The 24,599-nt window shown below is 46.3% G+C and overlaps 1 long non-coding RNA gene across 1 annotated transcript; it reads right to left on the bottom strand.

Moving 5' to 3' along the window:
- Positions 1–248: 248 nt before the first annotated feature.
- LOC138273676 (uncharacterized) lies at positions 249–24,508 on the bottom strand. The gene is made up of 3 exons (XR_011200291.1): positions 24,482–24,508; positions 546–725; positions 249–364 (listed from the first exon to the last, which is right to left on the bottom strand). It is a non-coding gene; the product is annotated as an uncharacterized lncRNA (long non-coding RNA).
- Between the last annotated feature and the right edge of the window lie 91 nt (positions 24,509–24,599).

Here is a 24,599-nt window from a genome sequence, read left to right on the forward strand (position 1 = left end):
AGGCAAGTATTTTGCCTGACTTTTCATACTTTATTAAATAGCAGCCAAGAAACTACAAATCCCAGAAACCCTGGGAGAAAAACTACAAAAAAACATCACAATGGGGCTGACCAATCCCACGTCGAGCCTCCACATAACAATCTTGACTGAGAGCAACTAGCCCTCTTTTCTTGCGATAATTAGTCCAAAGTGGAATCCGAGAGGAACCACAGAACAACATATAAAGTCAGAATAGCAGAGAAGAAATCCATTAGGAACTGAGAGGAACAACTGGAGAGAAAGAACTTCCGCATGAAGCTTCCAGGCCAGGAGAAACTGGAAGAAGATCAACCGGAAGGGGCGGAGTTGGTTGAAGACGTGGCCCCTGCAGAAAAGAAACAGGGAGGGTTAAAAAAATGTGGTGGGATAATACTCGCCTCTGTGTCTTCAATAAAATCTGGCCTTTCTGACACCAAGTCCAGGAAAATCTAAATTTTATTACAAGACCGGAGGCTCATATTATGCTTGTTTAAAACAATGAAATAAAAAGTTCTAAACGTACTAACGTTTGACCAATCTGCAGATCTGATGATATCCTGTAAACTAGCCCCTGCCCAGAAGACTCGAGAAGCCGTAGCTCCTCTCATCGAATGAGCGCCATAAGAGAGGGTAGAAACACCAGCCAAGGACATGAGCCACTTCATCCAACGAGCCATGGTGGGATCTGAGACAGGTTTGTGTGGTGTCTGAAAGGAAACAAGCAATTGAGACGAGATGGGAACCCTGAGATCTGCAGTTCAAGAAACTTTAAGATTTCAAACAATTACCCACACACAATTTAGGTTGCGAAGGAAAAAAGGGATAAAGGACAGTAGACAAATTAGTCTTGGTACGTCTAAATACTTGAAAATAAACACCTAAAGCAGAAAAATGAAAGGAGGAAACATCCAGAGCATTAACATCTGAAACACGTTTGATAGAGACTGAACACAGGAGCATAGTCAATTTTGCAGACAAATGTTTCAACGATGAATCAGCATTATCCGGCCATGAGAGTAGTAATCGAAGAACTAAGTCAACATCCCACATCACATTATATTTTGGAACCGGAGGTTTAGCAAAACGTACTCCCTTTAAAAGTCGGCAAACCAATGGGTGTTCCCCAACAGGTCTTCCATTCACCCTGATATGTTCTAAAGAGATTGCAGATCTGTAAGTATTCACCGTACGATATGCTTTACCTTGTGAAGCTAAGGAAGCCAAAAAATATACCACTAAGGTAACATCTGCTGAAAAGGGATCTGAATCCCTGTCCACACACCAGCTACACCAAACCGACCAAGAGGATTGGTAGACTCTTCAAGTACCCGGAGCCCAGAATTGCTGAATGAACTGGACAGCCTTCTCAGAAATTCCTGGGGTTCTCCAGGAACCCCTGAAATTCTCCACGCTATGAGATGAAGGGAGCCCTTTAGAATTAGATTGTGGGAAGACCCTGAGGGTTTATGAGAAGATCAGGAAAAGGAGGTATCAATACTGGAAGGTCCGAGGAAAGTTCCAACAGGGTTGGATACCAAGGTTGGGACTGCCAGAATGTTGTGATAAGAGCCAGGGAGAAATGCTGTCTGTGGGCTTGTGCTAGCACCCGGGCAATAAAAAGGAAGGGAGGAAAGGCATACAGAAGAGAGGGAAGCCATACTTGTAGGAAAGCATCCGTGGCCATTGCTAACAGATCCGGCCTCCAGCTGAAGAAGGCAGGAAGCTGAGAGTTGATCCTGGAAGCAAAGAGGTCTATCAACATAGCTCTGAAGAGTGAAGAAAGATGATTGAATATGGAAGGGTGAAGTTTCCAATCGCTTGAGTCGTAAGTATGCCTGGAAAACCAATCTGCCACTATGTTCAGCTTGCCTGGAAGGTATTCTGCCTTGACCGAGATATTTCTTGGGAGACAAAACTCCCACAAACTCCTGGCCAAGAGAGCCAAAGGTTTGGATCTTGTTCCACCTAAACGGTTTTTATACCTGACTGCAGACAGGTTGTACATTCTCAGAAGAATTGAACAATTTACCCCGTCTTTTTATAAAGGACTGGATGGCAAAGGAACCTGCACGCATCTCTAAACAGTTGATGTGCAGTGAGGACTCCTGAACGGACCATGGACCCCCAGTCGAGAGTTGACCACATCTTGCACCCCAACCTGTCAGACTTGCATCTGACTCTAAGACAAGATCTGGGGCGGCATAGAAAATAGTTTTCCCATTCCAAGCGTCTAAGTGACTTATCCACCACAAAAGCTCTTCCCTGGATTCGCGATACAGAACAACCGGATCTTAGTAGGCCAGACCCTTGCAAAGGTGACGGATGTTTAACCTCTGAAGAGTCCTGTAATGAAGGGGACCTGGAAAGATGGCCTGAATGGAGGAAGAAAGATGGCCTACCAAACGAGCTAGAGATCTGAGGGAACAGTGAGGGAGAGATAAAGCGTGATGAATCTCTTTCTTTACCAGAGACACCTTCTGTTTAGGAAGTTGAAGTACCGACTCTACAGTGTTCACTATGAAACCGAGAAATTCAAGATGTTGGGAAGGGATTAAAATGGACTTTTGAAGATTTATGAGAAACCCCAGCTCTGACCAGAGATCCCGATAAAGGTTTAATTGTTCTATGAGGCAAGAATTGTCCTGTACCATGATAAGGAAATCATCGAGCTAGATGGTGAGTCTTATCCCTTTACCTCTGAGGAAGGCTACTACTGGTTTGAGGACCTTGGTGAAACACCAAGGGGTCAATGAAAGGTCGAAAGGAAGAGTTTTGAACTGAAAGAAGGAGGTCCCCCACTGGAACAGAAGAAACTTCCTGAAGAAGGGATGAACGGGCACCGAAAGATAGGCGTCTTGAAGATCCAAGCGGACCAACCAATCGTTGTGAAGTAGAAGATCCCTGAGATGGAGAATAGTCTCCATCTTGAAATGATGGTATACTACGAAATTGTTGAAATCTTTCAGATTTATAACCGGACAATCTTTTTTATTCTTCTTCTGAACAAGAAAAATGGTACTGAGAAACCCGGAAGGGTCGTAAACAACTTTTTCTATTGCCTGTTTTGTTAGTAAGGATTGTACATCGTCCTGAACCAGGAGGAATCGATCTCGGGAAAAAACGAGAGGTCGAGGAAGATGAGTCTGCCAAGGCACCTGATACAACTCTATGCAATAACCTTGAACTGTCTGGATAACCCAAGGATCTGCGGGTATAGATAGCCAAGCGTTTAAATAAGAACCCAGTCTGCCTCCTACAGGAGGAAGGCAAGAACTGGAAATCCTTACCTGCAAGCTGGTCTCCTTTGGATCTGTATCCCCTGTTATGGCCGCCACGGAAACAATGGGGATAGAATTGGGATTTGTACCCCTGACAGAACTCCTGTTGGTTGACTTGAGTGAAGGAGCCTCTGCAGAGGGATTGCTCCCTTGAAGAATAACGGCCAGCAAATCAACCGCTTCCTTTGCCGCCCTTTCCAAAAACACGGCAAAACATTATTTTCATTGAAGAATGTGCCTTGTCCAAAGAAGTAAATGCAGAGACATATCTGCTCATTTCCCTTATAAAAGAATCAGCAAAGAATAGGACATCCGCATTAGGGCCTTCCTATTTGGTTGCCAATGAACTGAGTTTGGGGTCAATTGTGAGCAGAAGACTTATGCACTGCTCCTGGGAGATGTAGGCGTTGGCATTGCCTAACATGCATATTGCTCTCTGAGCCCCACTTGAGAGTATCTCAGGATCCACTTGATTGCCCTCCATCTTTGCCTCTTCTGCCAAATCAAAAATCCTAGTTAAAGGCCCAACTAGGTCCAAAAGTCTATCCTGTCAATTTGACCAGGATCGATCAACCCCTTTCTTGGGTTGCTTCCCAAATTTAGTGAAAAATAATAACATATTTGGTCAATAGAGGGGGTATCAGCCACCTTAAATGGAAGGGAAGGTCTAGGGCATTCAGACTTTAACTTCTTTACAACCTCATTGTCATGATAGCCCTTTCTGTATTCTCCAAAAAGAGACACTGGCCCTCATTACAACCCTGGCGGTAAATCCCGCTTACCGCTGTGCAGAAAACCGCCAACATACCGTTGCGGCCGTGGAATTCCGCTACAGGTATTACGACCCACAGCTCGGAATCCACTACAATACAGACACCCACACAAGTCCGCCATACCAAAGGTCAGTGATAAACTGGCTATATCAAAACCCACACCTTCACGCCAACAGGAATACGCCCACAGTATCACGACCCACGAATCGACGCGCTAAAAATATACACACACACTAACAAAACACAACCACATTGGACAATTCAAAATACACACACCTGATACACATACACACACCAAACCCACACACCCAATCCAACATAAAGCACACACCCACATCACCCACAAACCCTTACAACCAAAATTTTGAAAGAAGGCCAGAGAGAGAAACTACCTAACACAACACCAGCATCCACAGATACACAACACCATCACTTATGCAACATCCACGCACCTCAAACAACACACACCAACACATCCCCTCACACATCACAACAGACAGCACCTCACACATCACCCACACCACATCATGGCACCTCAAAGACACCCCAGGTTCTCTGAGGAGGAGCTCAGGATCATGGTGGAGGAAATCGTCCGGGTAGAGCCACAGCTATTCATATCACAGGTGCAGCAGACATCCATTGCAAGGAAGATGGAGCTATGGCGCAGAATTGTTGACAGGGTCCAAGAACACGGGATGACATCAGGAAGAGGTGGAACGACCTACGGGGGAAGGTACGTTCCGTGGTATCTAGACACCAGATTGCTGTACAGAGGACTGGCGGTGGAACCCACCTCCTCCTCACAACTAACAACATGGGAGGAGCAAGTCTTGGCAATAATGGATCCTGAGAGCCTCGCAGGAGTAGCAGGAGGACTGGACTCTGGTAAGGAAAATCTTTACTACTTTATGCCCCCCACCCCACCTGCATTCCATCACATACTCCCACCCTCACCCTCAAACACATCACCCCAACAACCCACAGATACCCCACTAACACAACCCACACATCCCAAAATCAAGCCCTGCATGTAACACCAATGCATGGACAGCCATCACCAAAGCATGTCCAGTAGAGAGACTCACTCATGGCCCAAAATCACCAATGACACAAGGGCCAAGCCAATAATGCAAGCACAGGAGTAGAGGGTAACTCACCCATTGCACAAGATGGCACACACAGATACAATAACTATGCATTTACACCCCAACAGGACCCCTACCCAACAACACCGGACAGGAGGTGTCAGACATATCCAGTCCCCCCACAGATGAAGCCCACAGTGACGACAGCAGCTCTGCACACCTGGATCAAGATGACCAGCCTGGCCAATCAGGGACCTCAGGACAGTCGGTTCCCCTGACACAGTCACAAACCACCACTGAACCTCCCTCCTCAGGAAATACCGCCACAGCACCCACCCAACGGGCCCATCCCTCTGTCCCCAGGACACGTCAATCAGCAGTGTGTCCACCACTATAGGGAACCCAGGCAACCCCTCTAACCCAGGACGATCAGGGACCTAGGAGCAGTGGCAGGGGGCACACGGTTCAGGGGACAGAGGCACAGGATAACAGGGAAGCTGGGAGGACTGCTGTGCGAGGGGGGGGACAGGCCCAGGGAACCGATACTCCACAAGGCACTCTCCAACGTATTGGGAGCTTACCACCATTCCCAGGAGACCATGGGCACGGTACTGGCCAAGTTTCAGGAGACCCAGCGGCTGCAGGAGGAACACTACCTGGTGATCAGGGAGGACTTCGAAGTCCGCTAAACACCACCCTGGTCACCATTGCAGGGCTGCTGGCAGACCTTCTCAACACCAGGAGGGACACAGTGGCACACCAACGGGCCCCTGACACTAGTATGGACAATGAACAGCCCTCCACCTCCGCCGGCGCTAGTGGACAGGAGGCACCGCCACAGGAACACCAGGCCACCAGCACCCCACCCCCTGCAGATGGAGAACCACCCCGCAAACGGTCCCTGAGATCCAGGAACAAGACAGAGAACATTGCCAAGACCCCCACCAGAAAATAAGAACCCCCTGAATGTCACCTTTCTGTCCCACTTTGACACCCTGTCCACCTTAAACTGCCATTGCTCCACTTCCTATGCCCCATTGGACAATGCACCTGTGAAACAAATAGACTGGACTCTGCAACTGACATTCCTCCACCATCACCCCAGCCCGTTTTACAACCCCCTCCACTTATTTGCACGGAAATAAACACAGTAGAATCACAAAACAGTCAGTCTGTGCTTTCACAAATGTGTAATTGCAATATCTCTGGAATACAGCAATGTCAATGTACTTGTTCACATACCAATGTAACACAGCTGTAGGCCAGCAGTAAACATAGCAGAGGGCACAAAGTGGGACCCAGATCTGTGAAATGGAAAGCCAAAGTAACAAGTCAGGGTCCATACACTGAGTGAAAATGACAGACTTATTCTAGCTCCAACAATAGTATGACATGTGGGAAGCAGTTACATCTTCTTACCTTTGTCTCACTGGAAGTATTGCATGATGATGTTGTTTTGGTTGTCGACATCTTCTTCTTCTGCCTTCTCTTCTTCACTATCCACAGGCTCCACAGCTGCCACAAAACCACCATCTGGCCCATCCTCCTGCAGAAAAGGCACCTGGCGTCGCAAAGCCAGGTTGTGCAGCATACAGCAGGCCACAATTATCTGACACACCTTCTGTGAGTAGTATAGGGAGCCACCTGTCAGATGGAGGCACCAGAATCTGGCCTTCAGGAGGTCGAAGGAGCGTTCTATAATCCTCCTAGTTTGCCCATGTGCCTCATTGTAGCGTTCCTCTGCCCTTGTCCTGGGATTCCTCACTGGGGTTAGTAGCCATGACAGGTTGGGGTAACCAGAGTCACATGCAAATATCGAGGGACAACTGTTAGACACACTAACCCTTAGGGACAACCCCATACCCAGACACCTATGTCAACTGTGTTGGGACTTTGGCCTCACCTATTAGCCACACACGGTGCCTCAGGAGTTGCCCCATCACATAAGGGATGCTGCTATTCCTCAAAATGTAAGCGTCATGCACTGAGCCAGGATACTTGACATTCTGCACATTCATCGAATGGTAGCTTTTCCGGTTTCTGTACACCTGTTCATTCCTGCGGGTGGGGGGCAAATGCACATGTGTCCCATCAATGGCACCAATGATGTTGGGGATATGTCCCAGGGCAAAAAAGTCACCTTTCACTGTGGGAAAATCCTCCACCTGAGGGAAAACGATGTAGCTATGCATGTGTTTCAGCAGGGCAGATAACATTCTGGACAACACATTAGAGAACATTGGCTGGGACATCCCTGATGCCATGGCCACTGTTGTTTGAGAAGACCCACTGGCCAGGAAATGGAGTACAGACAGAACCTGCACTAGAGGGGGGATTCCTGTGGGATGGCAGATAGCTGAAATCAGGGCTGGCTCCAACTGGGCACACAGTTTCAGGATTGTTGCACGATCAAGTCTGTATGTGATTATGATGTGTCTCTCTTCCATTGTCGACAGGTCCACCAGGGGCCTGTACACCGGAGGATGCTTCTATCTCATCACCTGCCCCAGCAGACGTGCCCTATGGAGGAGAACAGCGAGTAGAGAGTCATCCAACACTGAGGTATCACAATGTGTTATTTGCAGAAACGTTGGTAGTTCGCAATGCGCCAGTATCTGTCTGTATTCCCGACCTAGATAGGTGTGACGCAGTTTTTTTCCATACCATGTGGCCTCCTGAAATGCCGGCTGCCTGAGCTGTAAGGTGAGACAAGGGGAAATAAGGTAACTGCGCTGGCGTTGTACACCGTCGTGGTGGGTGGTCGAAGACCGCGGTGCAATTCTGCATTGGTTAACATTGGGCCCTATGGGTCCCAGGAGCCAATGACGATGTACGCCGGCAGTGACGGTACGCACCGCCGCAGACGTGACCGCCATTTTCTGTCTGTTCACTCACTTGATACCTGACCTTCAACAGGAGAGGACCTACATAGCAAGTGCTGCTGTGACCTGTGTCTGGAAGCGACGATGGCTACAGTGTCTGGGGAAAGTGCCCCTGCCTTCACTTCGGTGGAGTTGGAGAAACTAGTGGAGGGGACCTCCCCCAGTACATGCAACTGTACAGTCCTCCAGACAAACAGGTGAGTACACTGTGAGCATGCTGCATGGGCAATGCCTGTTTTGAGTGATGTGGATGGAAGATACATGGGGGGGCCTGAGGCCTGCATGTGCAGATAGTGAGTGTATGTGCATCAGGGCATGGGTGGGAACTGGTGGGCAATATGAATGACGGTCCGGATGGGTGAGTAATTTCCTTTCCTCTAGGTCAGCGCCCACCAGAAGAAGGGTATTTGGCGTGCCATCGCCAAGGACGTCCGCACCCTGGGGTTCTACCACAGACGGAGCACCCACTGCCAAAAAAGAAGGGAGGACCTGCGCCGCTGGAGCAAGAAGACGGCAGAGGCCCAGCTGGGGATGGCCTCCCAACGTGGAAGGGGAGCCCGTAGAACCATGACCCCCCTGATGTACCCGATCCTGGCGGTGGCCTATCTGGAGTTGGATGGGTGCTTGAGGGCATCACAGCAGCCACAAGGGGGTGAGTACACTCTCATTCAGCTGACTCAGCGCGCATTATGAGGTGTCTGGGTGGGGGAGGTGGGCAGTGGGTTCCCCTAGGCCAGGGCGAACTTGGTAGGCAAGGTCCCTTGTGAGGCAGGCTCTGTGGCACCCCAACCCCACTAGTGGTATTAGCCATCTACACCTAGTCAGGCTCCTGTGACTTCCAGGAATGCAGCAATTGGGCTTAGGCCTCGTACCCCATGGGCATGTGAATTTGCTAGGAACTATTAGTGCATGGGGTAGTGCAGAGGGCTGCTCCCTGTGTGTTGTGTCCGCCAACGGTAGTGGTGTTGCATGCACTGAACATTTTTTTCTTCTGTCTTTCTCCCCCTTTTTGTTTTGTCTCCCTGTTCTTGTGTGCAATAGCATCATCTGGCGGAGGAGCAGTGGCACCGGAGCAGGAGGGAGCTGCAACCCACTTGGCCCTGGAGGGTGAAGCAACGGAGTTTGAAGCCACCAGTGGGACGGAGGGCGAGGGGAGCTCCACGACGGGGACAGGAGCATACACCAGTGACAGTGACTCCTCCTCTGATGGGAGCTCCCTTGCGGTGGTGGGCACCTCTGTGCCCACTGCATCAACAGGTACAGCCGCCACCCCCTCTACCAGCACCGCCCTCCCAGCAGCCCCTCAGCGTGTTTCCCGTGCCCGCTCACCCAGGAGGGTGGGCATCTCCTTCGCCCCAGGCACCTCAGGCATTGCCCCAGTCAGCCCTGCTGCCCTCAGTGAGGAGGCTATTGACCTCCTGAGATCCCTCACTGTTGGGCAATCTACCATTTTGAATGCCATCCAGGGTGTTGAGAGGCATTTGCAACAAACAAATGCATACCTGGAGGGCATTCATTCTGGGCAGGTGGCCCAACAGAGTGCATTTCAGGCTCTGGCCTCAGCACTGATGGCAGCCATTGTCCCTGTGTCCAGCCTCCCCCTCCAACTTCCTCCACCGACCCAATCCCCTGTACCTCAGCCTATCCCAAGCACACCATCAGACCAGCATGCACACTCATAAACACACAAGAGTGCACATGGCAAACATAAGCACCACAAATCCCACAAGCACCAATCCCATGCAGACACAGCAACATCCACTGCCTCCACTGTGTCCCCTCCTCCACGTCCCCCTCCTCCCTCCCTATCTCGTCTCCACTCACACCTGCATGCACTACATCCTCAGCCACTACCTCCATCACCAGCACGCCCATCACCACACACCGCTCATGTGCAATCACCACCCCCACTACCATGCACACATCCCCAGTGTCCTCTCCCAGTGTGTCTGTGAGCCCTCCTCCCAAAGTACACAACCGCAGGCACACACCCACCCAATAGCCATCCACCTCACAACAGCCTCGGGCCCATGCACCTTCACCCAAATTCAGCAAACGTACACCTCCTACAACCACTACCTCTTCCTCCACTCCCAAACCCACTCCATCTTCCCGTCCCAGTGTGTCTAAAAAACTTTTCCTGGCAAACCTTGCCCTCTTCCCTTCACCTGTATCATGCTACCTGTTCCTAGGCAATCTCATGGCACACACACCCAGGCGAGGGAATGGGACCGGCCACATCACATGTGGAGCACTCTGGGCACAATGCCCCCTCCAGAACCAGTGGAGAATCACATCCACTACCTCTGTCCTTGGCAGGATGAAGCACTCTGGGCACAAGGCCCCCCCCAGAACCAGTGGAGAATCACATCCAGTTCCTCAGTCCTTGGCAGGATGAAGCACTCTGGGCACCAGGCCCCCTCCAGAACCAGTGGAGACTGTTAGCCACTTGAGAGACTGTGGCTTTGCACTCCCCAGGATAAAGCAGTGGGTAAACCACCCACTGGAGAGACTTGAGAGACTGTGGATTGGCACTCCCCGGGATAAAGCAGTGGGCAAACCACCCACTGGAGAGACTTGAGAGACTGTGGCTTTGCACTCCCTAGGATAAAGCAGTGGGCAAACCACCCACTGTAAAGACTTGAGAGACTGTGGCTTTGCACTCCCCAGGATTAAGCAGTGGGCATGGAGCCCCCTCGTGCAGCAGTGGCGTCGTGCGTTCATCCGGCTGAGGTGCCCCCCTTCCATTCCCCCTGAGGTGCCTGTTTATTTTTCGATCTGATGTCCCTGCAGTGTTCTCTCCGTTTCAAGTTAGATATCTTGTGTGGGCTTCGCCCATGCACTTTGGGACCACTGGTCCACGGACAATGATTGGTACACTATCCGGACTTCTGTATTTGGTATACATATTTGTATATACTGATTATTGAACTTTCACAATCTGATTTTTCATGATTACAATTGTTACAATCATGTAATTTTGTCCTTGCGTTCTTCCAGGGGGTGGGGGTATATTTATGTAATGTTGCTGCATGTATTTGTGTGTATGTTGTTGTGGGTGGGGGTGTTGCATGTGGGTGTCACTCTCTTTTCCCTCCCCCCCTCCCCTGTGTTGTAGGTGCAGTACTCACCGTGGTCATCGACGGCGTCTGTCCTGCTCCTGATAGAGCAGGAGGAAGACCAGCATAGGCAGGACGTGTAGTTCGGGCTCCATGGCGTCCTGGTTCCTCGTTGGGTGTCGAGAGGTGAGTGGTTTCCCTTCTGTGTACTGTTTCCGCCGTGCTTTTGATAGCGTTGGTTCCGCCCCTGAAGAGGTGGCGGATAGGCCTGTTGTGATACAGTAGGCGGTAATTTCTCCTCCGCCTGTTGGTGGTTACCGCCGCAGTGTTTGTTTCTACCACTGTGGCGGACGGAGTGTTAAAGTGGCTGTCTATGTTGGTGGTTTCCACCATGGTCGTGATTCAATTTTGTTCCCGCCGGCCTGTTGGCGGTATTACCGCCACTTTAACACCGACCGCCAGGATTGTAATGAGGGCCATAGTCTGCAACATGATCAGATGGAAACCATTCCGAAGAGTTTGGGTGGTGAATCGACATAGGGTCAAACATAGGTTCACCATCATGATCAACCAAATCATCAGACACTAAGGGGGTCATTCTGACCCTGGCGGTAATTACCGCCATGGCGGAGGTCGACGGTAGCACCGCCAACAGGCTGGCGGTGCACTGCTGGGCATTCTGACCGCGGCGGTTCAGCCGCGGCCAGAAACAGAAAGTCGGCGGTGTACCGCCGACTTCCCGCTGCCCTTGAGAATCCTCCATGGCGGCGGAGCGCGCTCCGCCGCCATGGGGATTCTGACACCCCCTACCGCCATCCGGTTCCTGGCGGTTCTCCCGCCAGGAACAGGATGGCGGTAGGGGGTGCCGTGGGGCCCCTGGGGGCCCCTGCAGTGCCCATGCCAATGGCATGGGCACTGCAGGGGCCCCCGTAAGAGGGCCCCACGAAGAATTTCAGTGTCTGCTTTGCAGACACTGAAATTCGTGACGGGTGCAACTGCACCCGTCGCACCTTCCCACTCCGCCGGCTCCATTCTGAGCCGGCGTCCTCGTGGGAAGGGTGTTTCCCGCTGGGCTGGCGGGCGGACTTTCGGCGGTCGCCCGCCGGCCCAGTGGGAAAGCCAGAATGACCGCCGCGGTCTTTTGACCGCGGAGCGGTCTTTCGGCGGGAACCGCTTGGCAGGCGGCGACCGCCGTCCGCCGCGGTCAGAATCACCCCCTAAGTGAGGGGAACTCACAGAGGGAGAAACTTCACGCCTTTTCTTCAAAGGCCCATTATCATAAAAGTCATCATTTATGGTGTTGTGTAAGACATCATCCCCATCACTGTCTGTGTCTCTAAGGTTTATGATATTAAGGGGGGAGGAAGGGAGCCCCGAAGAATTCACGTCTCGGAGGGAGTCCCAAACTTAACAGAAACGCCTTTGGGAGGCACATATGGGGGTGCTGCACGTTTTGTTCCTCTTTTAGGAGGATAATCTTTGGGGTCCTGTAACATTCTTGTTATAGAGGCTTCTACATTTTTTAAAATATCTAGCATAGAAGCTGAGACTGCATGCTGGAACGAGTCCTTACTGAAGGATTTTAAATTGTCCTTCACAGACTGGGTCTGTTCGTCACCAGACATATTTACAATAAACTGTGGAGAAACTAAAATTGTTCAAATGTGACAAAAGGAGGTTAAAATACAGAATAAGCAGAAAAAACCTGCAAATTTGGAAAAAACCCAACCTAAAGGGTGAGAAGGAAGCTGAACATCTAAAAGGAAGGGCCAAATGGAAGGGGGTTGGCTAGGGGCATGTTCAGGGTGGAACCCAGACAGAACGAAGGGCAACAGGAAAAGCCCTCACCGAGCGATAATTTCGGCTGACACTAGTTGGAGCAGAAGGGGGGCAGCAAGGTCACTCAGAGCCGTGATGAGCAGGAGTTCTCATGGAGGAGCAACGGAGTCAATACGAGGTAGGATAAAGTTGCATGCGCACGTATGCATAAGCGTGTTATAAAAAAGAAGCACGCGAGGCCCGTGCTGAGAACCTGAAAGCATAACCTTGAAATACATGAAGCAATAACACTATGGGGGTCATTCTGACCCTGGCGGTAAATACCGCCATGGCGGAGGCTGGCGGTAGCACCGCCAACAGGCTGGCGGTGCTCCGCCGGGCATTCTGACCGCGGCGGTACAGCCGCGGCCAGAAGCGGAAAGCCGGCGGTGTACCGCCGACTTTCCGCTGCCCATGGGAATCCGCCATTGCGACGCAGCTTGCTGCGCCGCCATGGGGATTCTGACACCCCATACCGCCATCCTGTTGCTGGCGGTTCGCCCGCCAGGAACAGGATGGCGGTATGGGGTGTCGTGGGGCCCCTGGGGCATGGGCATGGGCACTGCAGGGGCCCCCGTAAGAGGGCCCCACAAAGAATTTCAGTGTCTGCTTTGCAGACACTGAAATTCGCGACGGGTGCAACTGCACCCGTCGCACCTTCCCACTCCGCCGGCTCCATTCTGAGCCGGCTTCCTCGTGGGAAGGGTGTTTCCCGCTGGGCTGGCGGGCAGACTTTCGGCGGTCGCCCGCCAGCCCAGTGGGAAACCCAGAATGACCGCTGCAGTCTTTTGACCGCGGTACGGTCTTCTGGCGGTCAGGGCCTATATAATTAAATACATATAAGAAATAACACCATATAACTAAATAACCATTAAATAAATAATATTAGATAAAGGTAACAGCAAGCAGCGTACTTATCTTGACTGCGAGCAGCAAAAAAAGAGGGCATGTTGCTCTCAGTCAAGATTGTTATGTGGAGGCTCGACGGGGAATTGGTCAGCTCCATTGTGATGTTGTTTTGTAGTTTTTATACCAGGGTTTCTGGGATTTGTAGTTTCTTGGCTGCTATTTAATAAAGTAAGAAAAGTTAGTCATAATATGAGCCTCGGGTCTTGTAGTAAAATCAATGTTTGGTACTGGATTGTACTTGAGCTTTAAAGCATTTTTTATCTGATGGTACATGACTGCTGTGTCAGTTCTCTGCATTTTCTTTATGACTTCTTTCACACCATCAACTGCAAAATGTTTTGAGATACTTGATAATTTGTCTGTCTTCAAGTGCATCAATGAAAACTTCAAATGACTGTCCAAGCAGTCCATCTATCGCCAATATTTTGCTTTTTGGCAGCATCGAAAGGTGGTGGTGGTCTCAGGAAGGCGGCAGCATTGTAAACTAGTGTGGAACTTACTGACATTCAAAGTAGCAGTATCTGACACAGTTTGATGATCATGGTTCTGGAAACTTTCTCTAGAATCCTTTGACGTGTGGGCCTGAGGATTGTCTTTAACATTAATTGGAATGGTGTCTTCTCTTTTAGCTGCCATCCTCAAATTTCACAAATCAAACAGTTGCCTTCAACTCTTTGCTCTTTGAAGACCTATGAAGTTGGTCTCATTCCCACCCTGCAGTTTGGTGAGCAACTGCTTCAGGTATGGACATCCCTTTCAGCATATACCTGAACACTTCTCCTTGAGCCACTTTGTCTACTGCTATGGCACAATGACTCTCTCTAGCAGGCTCAGTAAGTCATTTATTTCATCCTTTCTTCACTTCAGTTTGAATTTTCTGACATCTGGTTGATCTCTGCCTAAAGGTGTTTCTGTTCACAACTTTATGTGGTAATTATAATTGTCTTTTTCTGCCCTTTGTAAACCTGGTTGTATCCACCTTCAGTGTTAAGATTCCATACAATGTATAACTTTAATTTGTGTGGCAGCGCAATACCTTTTAGTTTGATCTTGGTTGTAGTTTCTTGACCAAGGAGGCGCAGACTTCTCAGGAAAGCTTTCTTTACGTTCAAATGCTTGACACTGGCTGGAGTTGTGCTTTGATTCCACATATGCCAACTGACTAGGCACTTTGACGAAAGCACACGTGGCACACACGAGCAGTTTGCTTGGACCATGGCAAACTCTTTGGAAGAGCACTGTTTTTCTTTGGGTTACTTATCCCCTATCTCGCCGCCAGTTGTAGCATCCTCACCAGCGTGGGTACCACCAATAACAACCCCACAGACTGAGCTGTAAATCATGTCTTTAATCCTCTACGTGTACCTGTGAACTCCTGCATTCTAAACTGAACTTCCATTACATTCTGTTCTAGAGATTAGGTCGGACTGCTCCAGAGTCCGTTCAGAGCCAAAATGGCTCCATTAAAAAACCTGTAGGACACTGCGAGCATTATTTGTGTGCTGTCTGTGTAACTGTAGCAGATAAAGTCAACACTGTAGATTAGCTCTGGTAGGGGTTTCATGTACCTGTTGAAGACTACAGATAACAGATTCCTGGGGAGTTCCTGATTCAATTTTGTAACAAGTCGAGAAGAAAAAGGCATAGATTTTATGTAAACCCAGTCATCAAAGGAGAAGGCAATCTAAGCAAATGTTGTAGCGTTAGCGCCGATTTCTTTCAGTCTGAGATCTAAGGTATGATGGTAAACTGGGTTGAAAGCCACAGATTGGTCCAGAAGAAGTAGTGCTGCGCCACCATTTTTGACAAACGTGTTTTTAAGTTATCCTCTACAGCAACTTGAGCAGATTCTGATGGAATCCTCTTTGGTAAAGTATGAGTATGTCATCTAGGAACTGAAATATCTGTAGAAATGCTGGTTTTCCAATGAATTTGCCAAGGAAGGGTCCATTAGAAATTGGTCTTTAGCTATTAGGTTTTTCTGGGTCCAGGTTTCTGTCCTTGATTGATGGGAGCTTGTGTGGTCGGAGCTCGCACTGCATATGAGCCACCCACGATGATGGTGTAAAGCAAAGGCTGTAGTGCTCTCTGATACTTTATGGCGTTAAAGGCCAACATAGGCATAAACATTACATCCTTTGAAAATATCAAAAACATGTTAGAATAATGATTTCATCAAAAGCATTTGTTGGCCATGGGTGATGACCGGAAGCTTGTAAGAATCTCAAATTATAGCCTGAGTTGTAGCTTGGGGTGTACAAGAGACAATTGTGTTTAAGTAGTTGCATGATATTGTATTGTTCGGCTCTACCTAGACATATTACAAATCGCTCTAAGCTATAATAATCGGAAAATCCTTAGTTAAAATACAACATGCATGTATCAAAACAACACTTCTCGTTTTCATTTGAGCTTCCCTTTTAATATATCATATTTATTATGGGGAGCTTTCACTTTTTAAAATCTATGGAGAATGCTTAACTGCAGAGTTCCTCAAAGCATTGTTTTCCTCCCTGTAGATGAGCCGCAGACTTCAAGACATGAGTGTGAACGCAGTTTCCTGTTTCAAGGCAGGATCGGCTCCTTCAGGAGCCCAAAGGTCCTTTGGGAACGGCCTGAGCTGTGTGTGACCTGGACTTCAGGAACTAACAGAGTCCGAAGAGAGGAAAACACATTTCGCAACCCCTTTGTGCTCGCCTCAGGTCCCAAAAGCCCTTCTGGGAAAGTAAATCCAGCAGTGAGCACACCCTTTGACAGAAGAATAGTAGGGAATCCATTTGAGCTATCTGCAGCTAAAATAAAGTATGACATTTTCAGTACTGGCTGTGTCTTGCATAGTTACGTCCATTATTTTGTTTTCAAGGAGGATCCCCTCCCTCTACGGTTAACTGTTCAGTGACTTTGTGGAAAGCAAAGCATAAAGGCAGGAGCTGCATTGATGGCCTTGCCAATAATCAAATCTGTCACCAACAGCATGGAAGCAGAACAAGCAGATCACTGCAGTGGGTTCAATAACCCAGAGCCACCTTACTGAAGTTAATGCCTGTGGACTTCTATTACACCCACATCTCCGAAGCTGACGCCCAACACAGTGAGGTGCATATTCACAAACTGCATGTAGTGCTGAAGTAGTACCAGTAGCGTACTGCAAAAATGCTATTCACATAGTAGCTATGTGCAGAGTCTACTCCTCTGCCTCTCTCATCTTTTCTCCATTCTGCCTGCAGAGTTCTCCACACATGTAAGTTATCATTTTAGTAGTAAATGTATCAGGGACAGAGAGAAGAGTCTGAAAATGGGTAAAACTTATGACTAAATGGGTTAAGGAGGAATACAGGGGTTGTGAGGGGTTAGGGAGGATGTTTAGAAAGGGGCATGCACCCAGCCACAAAGGAGTAAGCCCATTCCTTTTCACAAGCTGCCCTTCTATAGTTACTACAGCCAAAGAGAACCAAAAACAGTTGTAAATGTACTACAGCTCAGAGCTGGAGTTAGTCCTCCACTACACAAGGCCAACTACTCATAATGCAACACCCTCCCATAGGAAATAGAGGTGTGGACTTAAAATAAAGCCCATAGGAACTAATGTTAAAATAAATCAAATTATTTAAAGTGTTTTAGACTATAATCACATTTGATTTAATGTTATATATATATATACAAACACACACACACACACATATATATATATATACATATCACTTTTAATCATTATTTATACATAATAAAACATGTTATATTTTAAATTGTAGGTGGGATTTTTTAAAGTGTATTCTACAGTTGGGGCACAATTCATAAAATGAACGTAAGTCTACGAATCTGAGATTTCCATCTATGAGTTAGGCAGATTTACACATTAATGGTCATTTACAAAATGTACTTGAAATATGCCCAGGGAACCTGCGGAAATCTTAAAATTCCAGATCTACTCCCTTGTCCACCATGCATACTTCAGTGGTTACATGTGTTGGTCGGATCACTTGCTCGTTGTCTTAAATAGCTCAATAGCAGCTGTGACATTGTGAACACCGAAGATTCAAGGAAATCCCCATAAATGCCTTGATAACCCTAGTAGGCCAATATAATCAAAAGCTGTGCAAAAGGCCGGTTAATGGATCAGTGACTTTTGTGGTTCAGTATCACCAGTAGCACAGTGTCCTCGATGATGCATTATTATCACTGGCTTAGTTTCACCTGAGGTCCACTACCACAAATGGCCCTAGTTCATCAGCAGCATCCTGGCTATTTCACAGCTCACTATCAACAACAGTCCACATTTATTAGTGGCTCAGCATCATCAGTGGCTTAGAATTGCCTCTGGTTCAATGACATCAGTAGCTGAGTATTACAGTGCCGTAGTACAATTCTCATAAGTGACTCTGTACCATGAGATTGCATTTAACTGTACACTGAGGGGAAAGTCAGTTCTAAAGCAGTAACTGCTGAAGAGAGCGAGACAGTAGCAAACGGAATATAACGAAATACAGGAACTTTGAGAATAGCAGAGATATTCCTAGGGAGAGCAGGGAAAGGCAGGGAGACAGACAAGAGCCAGTCAAGTGAGAAGATAAAGAGAGTAGGACAGCACAGGTTGGACAGGTTGTATTTTTTACTGGCACTCTCATTCTGATGGCATGTTCACTAGCACAGGTAGATTACATCTCCTGTCACAATATTTTTAACTGATGATATTTTGGATGTGCGGCTTTATGATGGAATTTCTTCCACTGAGACATAAAATATCACACTATCACCTCTGTATCCACCGTTTTCTCGTGGGAATGCAATTTCTGGTTATAACCTAAGTGTCTTTACTGCTGAAAACAATTAGTGCTCCTGAGCAGTACTCACAACTTTGAAATGCTGTATTATTTCATGAATATAACTTTTAAACAGTTTCTTAAACCAGTTTATTTTGTATATCACGTCCCATATTTTGGAGAGGCTTCCTCTCTAATTCCAAACTTCTTTGGGAAGCGCTGGATCCCTTGTTAATCTCAATCATTCAGTGAATCCAGACATGAACACTCTCCAACAATTTAGGTGAAATCTCACCAGTGTGATGTGATCTGTTTGTGGTGAAATGTCCCTGACTCGTTTGATTAGTAAGGTAAGGCTGATGCTAAACATATCTGGGACAAGGATTGATTACGCCTTATGTAACATTACCTTTGCCACCATTTTCACAGAAGCAGAACATAATGCTGGTCTAGAGGCAGTATGTCACTCAATTCGGTCTCATCACTAGCCCACATTTCATACATCTTGCAAATGCCTCCATGCTACTCGACTTCTTCAACATCATAATCTCCCCACGTTCCACTTGCAAACTTTTCTGTTCCCTGTTCTACATCTCACTTCAACCATAGACCTGAAACAATCGTAAAGTAGAAAAAATGACCCCTTACTCAAAAAACAAAACTTTACCCCAGGTGACTGAGTTAACCACACATTCATAGTCAAAATACCCCATTCATCAAAACTCCTCAAGTGGTTTTTCCACATACAAATCACCACATTGTTTATGAGCCTCTGCTTAATGGCAAGGCCTGATCCAGCACTAGAGTCGATATAGGATGCCACAAGTGACAGCAGTACACTGCCATACCCATCTGCCCCTTTAGCTTACTCTGCCTCAAAATGTCACAGTGCCTCACTCTACTTTCTAGATTCAAGTATCCTCGAATTCATGGCCTCACACCCACGTTTCATACAATTCCTCTTTGACTAAACACAACCATCAGAATCCAGCTGAGTAAAATTCTAGGTTTCACCAGACCCAACCCATTTCTCACTACCAGTCTATTCTTAAAAACATCCTTTCATTCTCTGGTGAGCTCTTTCTGTTTGACCTGGCACAACTATGCGAATGATACTCAGACCAGCTTCAGCATGAACAGGTCCGCCTTATAGACAGTCTCTATTTCGCTGAGAGTCTATATGAAGTTAATCTATTGAAGATAAATACCCACCTAACTGACATTCTTAGTTGTGGGAAGCTAACTGGAGGACTTTACTTGCCCTGACTGGACAGCATTGGCATTTGCCCCACCCCCACAGTCCACAATCCTAGACATCGTCTTGAACTAAACTCTCTCATTAGAATCTTACACCCACTATGTTACCAAATGTGCTTTAAACGAAATGATTGGTGGAGTAGACAGCAGAGTGAGAAATAGTGTTAGTGAGTGGCATTACTGTTTACCAATCGCAGGCAGAAGCACTCTTACTTGTTCTATATGTTCATCAACACACTAAAAACGATTATTGTAGAGAGGGCAGGCAGGGACAGTTTTATATGAGATGCCTCTGAAGCATCTACAGTCTTTCTCCTCAGTGTAATAAAATTGAACCAATATTTTTTTATAGAGAGATATCTTCGACCTTTATTGTTAAACTTTGCTCAGTCGTCTGCCAATCCTTTCTAGGGACACTTTACTCTGACATGACACCTTTTTTGTGCATACTTTCCTTCTCTTTCTGGTTAGCGTGCTATCCTACAATGCAACCGTTTATGATGATCATTTTCAGCCCAGCTATTTATTCCTGCATAGTAAACATAGAGATGCAATATCACATTACTCAGTGTTCACAGTTGTTAAAGAATGGCATTCCCGACACAGTGAAATTCAGACACAGAAAGTAATGGTAGTAATATGTGTATGGATATCCAGCATAGGCAAACTCCAGGAAAGTCAGAAGGATCCAACATCCCTGATAACTAAACTGCTCTACAGCAACTGCCCAGCTCTAACTTGAAAAAAAGTGTTACTAGGCACAATCCAACACCAAAAACTAGCCACAGTATACTGTTAGTACCAGGAGAAGGGGTCAAATAAGGAATTCCACATCAAGAATAGACATGGGCAGGCTATATTATCTTATACGAGAATCAAGTAAATACTATGAAGCATGGACCACCCAAGTACAAGGTAAAGTGCTAAAAACGTAATCAGTATAAAGCAGGTGGAACTTACTACATGTTCTCACAATATCTCCAATGTTAGCTTTCATGAGAAACTCAGCAACACCTTCCATCAAACAGTACCAACTACACAACACTGTGACACAATTATGCCTAGAATTAGTATTTCTCAAAAAGAACATGCTATACAAAACTGCGGAAACTTCATACACCTAACACAACACCAGTGCCACATTGTTGACTAAGCTCTGCCCTCTCAGCAGTGCTTTCCTGCACAACACCAAAATATGTGTCAGACCTTTGGACATAAAGGTAGCATAAACATCTTACTTACACCCACACACAATAATTGCATCATAACCATGCACCTTGCTTGCCATGGTTGACTAGAAACAATCTGATCTGACTGGGAATGGACAAACCACCATCTAGATCAAAGAAACACGGAAACACCTTTTTCCATACCTAGAATACTCATAACACTTTACAAAGACCTTATCTAGATCAAACTCATTTCACTTTCACATTAAATAACACTACCACTAGTAAGCACTACATTTTGCAAATCTCTGTAACCCTGGCACAACAATACACAACCAATCAACAATACAAACTCATCAACAGAAAACCCGGAAAAGTATGAAAATAACAGCCAGATAGAGAGAGAATCATATTAGACTAAATAGTGCTTACAAACGTCTATGTATAATAATAAAGAATAGAGAGAAGAAAGCTCATGAGATCATAAAATGTCCAACAAGGAGGAGAAGACTAGGGAAAGAAGATGATGGAGAGAAGAACCCTCAGAACCCTACATCAGAGCTAGAACCAGGAAGATAAACTATGTAGACATCTAGAAAGAGAGAACCTGATGAGCTGATGAAGAGAATATACTACTCGAGATAAGGAGGAGAAATGTAAACAGCTCGGCGGAGTGGAGAGAGACATTGGGGAAGCAAAGAGAAAGAGGGAGAGAGTTTAGAGAAGAGGGGCCTTAAATAATGGCTAGTGTAGAGAGGTTGAGAAAGAGTAGAACAAACATTAGAGAGAGATGGGTGAGGTTGACACAAAATAAGACAAATACTCTTTAGAGGTTAATCTTCATCCATTGTATTTTCTAGTAAGATGCTAGAGTAATTTATCATCAGGAAAAAAAGAAGATACATCAGACTAGGCAAGAGGAGACAATAAAGAAAGGTGGAGCAAAACTATACAAACTATACAAAGAAGAAAACAGGTGGAAAAAAGAAATATTGGAGAGATTATAATTAGTGAAAGTTTCGCCTGATAGGAACATTTGAAAGACAAATTGAGAGAGATGGAAGATGATGGGAGCAATTACGAGAACATGACATGCAAGAATAACCAAAAAGAAGGAGATTGGAGATAGGAGACGGAATATCAGCTAACCAATCTGTAGAGCTGTTTGGAAAAAAAAGCTTAAGAAGAATGAAAGAGATGCCAGCTAACAAGAAACACCTTGGAAAAGAATGACAAACCAAAGAGATACCAGAGAGAGGAGAAGGAATAGGAAGCCACCCCAGAAAGAGGAGGAAAAAGATAAAGTGGAAAGTGGATTACAGGTGAGTAATATGAAGACCAGACAGGAAAGGAAAATAGACAGACACCAGAGAGATGGAATAGAAGAAAGAAACAAGGAATTTGATACAGGAAGGAAGAAATAAACCCTGAAGTGAGATGATGGAGAAAGAAAAAAAAGAGAAGAGCGGAAGAGAAGAGAAATGAAGAGATGCCAGAGAAAGGAGATGGAAAATGGAGAGAGACACTAGAAAGAGACCGGGAAAAGAATAGAAACATGGAAAATAAGAAGTGGGAAGGATACATACGCACACTCCAACACAGACAAAAGAAGGAACACGGAGGAAGCGGGCAAACTGCACAGAGGGAAAAAAGAAATAATAAGAGATAACATTGAAAAAAGGAGCACAGATAAGGAACAGCGTCAAATGTAGAAAAGAGAGTATAGTTGAGATACTGTAATCAGAACCAAAGAGCAGGTTCACAGAAAAGAAAGTGAAATGTAAAACTTGGGACAAAGCAGAGCTGGAAGACATGCAAGGAAAGGCAGAACTGAGAACAAGACAACATGCACTAACAAGAGACAATTACTAAGAATATAAAAAGAAGCAGAAAAGATGAGGCATCACTGATGTTGCTTAATGGTGGAAGCAAAGGTGTGTGGAAGCAGAAAGAACAAGGAATAAGTTCACTTAGGTGAAAATCAGAGGGATCAAAGAGGAATCCCCAGATGTAAAGGGGGAGGCTAGAATATGTAACCAGGGACAAATTTGGGGCAACAAGCCAGCGGAACAAGACAAAAGAGAAAAACACTGTCCTTATAGCGGTTAATTACGAACAGGTCAATTGTATGCAGCACTAAGTAATTTGGTGCAGACATTTGGGTAGAAGTTCTTAAACAGCACAATTTTAAGACCTTGAGTCGGAACTGGATGTCTGCGGGGCAAGATGTTATCCAGAAGTTTCATGTTGTGTAGGACATGGGTGGTATCCTGTCAAACCGCATCACCTGATGCCATGGAATGCAGCCTGGAGCAGAGGATTCTGTGTGGGTTTATGACTGAAAAACTGGTCCCGCCCGTTAATTCCTTATTCCATGGGACATTACTCAGAATTGCATGGTACTGGGGTTAATTTACCAGATGGTAATAGTAAAATGTTATGCGATTGTACAGCAGACTTAGAACCATGCAACTCAGAACCACCGATTCAATTACATATTTTGCATTGAATTTTGAACTATTTTTTTAACAACGTCAAACGTTCACCCCTATCCACAATTTATTTTCAGTGCCTTACAAGAGCAATCCTGCATCAGACAAAGAAGCACAGACTCGTGCAATTTAGGATTAAACGAATTTGACAAGTTCAGAGGACACTTCGGCTGCTGGTTAAAACAAACTGATTTTCCCAAATACCTATTGTTGATTGGGTTGTGGCTTTTTCTTAACTAAAAACAGGTATTTTGGTACATCTAAATGCGGCTAACCTATATTGCTTTATTTTGTGTACCTGTAATACGTGTAATTGAATCCATTTCCTTTCTGCCTAAACCAATTACTTTGTATATACATGTTTGCACAAGTATATACCCACAGACCAGCCAATAAATTGTGGTCCAGTTCTCATACCATTTTGCAACAATGTGTAAAAGTACAATTTGCATACTTCCGCATAGTTTCAGTAGTATCTTAACCTCTACCAGCATAATTGACTGCCGTACCAATGCAATTTTATGTTGACTAAAACTTACTAGCAAGGTGTGAATTCGGGCTTTGGGAGATGCAAAAAAATGGGGGCTAGCTCCTGGGCTTTTGGAGATGCAAAAAATGGGGACTAGCTCCTCACAATTAGGTGTGGCAAGAGAAAACGGAAAAAGTTCCCCTGTGGGCAATGGAAATGCACTGCACAGGTACCAAAGTATGAATCGGGCTGCAGGAAGTGAAATTCACACAAAAACATTCACTGCTACAGACGCAGCTCTATAAGCCAAGCTTTTCAAAGTTACAGCCACACAGGCTAGAAGTAATGGACTCACAGGCAGGGAAGAACACTACCATAACCAAGTAAAGAAATATCAAATGAAACAAAGCGTAAATGGTACTACGCAGAACCAGAGTCACCACAATAACAGGCACATCTACCCCGGAGGAACAGTACACCAATTAAATAAAAGTGATTTAAAAAAATGTTACCTGAGAACACTGTAGCAGAGAATAGGACATGTTCCTTGAATCAACACAAAACACTTGTAGCAGTCTGCAGGAATAGAGAAAACATAAACAAGCAAAATACACCTAAAAGCAAACAAAA

The sequence above is a fragment of the Pleurodeles waltl genome, chromosome 2_2 (assembly GCF_031143425.1).
Source record: "Pleurodeles waltl isolate 20211129_DDA chromosome 2_2, aPleWal1.hap1.20221129, whole genome shotgun sequence".
Classification (NCBI taxonomy): domain Eukaryota; kingdom Metazoa; phylum Chordata; class Amphibia; order Caudata; family Salamandridae; genus Pleurodeles; species Pleurodeles waltl.